This window comes from Eurypyga helias, unplaced genomic scaffold (assembly GCF_000690775.1).
Source record: "Eurypyga helias isolate BGI_N326 unplaced genomic scaffold, ASM69077v1 scaffold26668, whole genome shotgun sequence".
NCBI lineage: Eukaryota > Metazoa > Chordata > Aves > Eurypygiformes > Eurypygidae > Eurypyga > Eurypyga helias.
This window is the reverse complement of record NW_010266701.1, coordinates 7,039-7,619: the sequence shown is the minus strand read 5'-3', so window position 1 is coordinate 7,619 and position 581 is coordinate 7,039. Positions and strand designations below refer to the sequence as shown.

At 57.8% G+C, this 581-nt stretch overlaps 1 protein-coding gene across 1 annotated transcript in view; it reads left to right on the top strand.

Annotated features, from left to right (window-relative positions):
• Positions 1-581, top strand: part of SOGA1 (suppressor of glucose, autophagy associated 1) — a gene marked incomplete at its 3' end in the record, with an annotated part of 20,475 nt that overhangs the window by 12,917 nt on the left and 6,977 nt on the right.

Sequence of the window (581 nt, the reverse complement as noted above, 5' to 3'; positions counted from 1 at the left end):
GGGGGGAGCTGCCGGCGGCAGCAGATTTCAGCTGTCACTTGCTGTTGGGTTGAGCTGCTCTGACTCTAATGCTGTTACCAGGGCTCCTGGGGGCAGGGCTGCGGGTACGGGAATAGAAACGCAAGTGGTGGAATACTGGAAAAAGGCAAAAGACCTGAAAGGTTTATTCTGGGGGGGAGATGTGCTCCCCAAAGCTGGGTCAGGGAGGGAGACACCCATAAAGGCATGCCTGCCCTGCACTGCTGAGAGCATCTCACGATGGGGTCCCCAGGCGTTGCTGGGCGACTGGTGTCATTGCTGGCACAACCCTCTCATGAGACTGGGATCCCCAAACCCCCAAAGACTTTCCTCTTCCATCTTTTATATATTGTCTCTCTTTAACTGAGAGCCCTTGCAGGCCAGCTGATGGTCCCACAGTCCTGCCCCCCATTTTCCCAGAGAGCAAACTGTGGCTTTGCACCTACACCCTGCTGTGCCCCAAGCTGAGGGGGCTGTCTGGGTGCCCCTCCATCACCTCCCTTCCCGAGGCTGAAATACAGCCCCTCCTCTGCCTCCTCCCAGGGCAGGAAGCAAACCCCAGC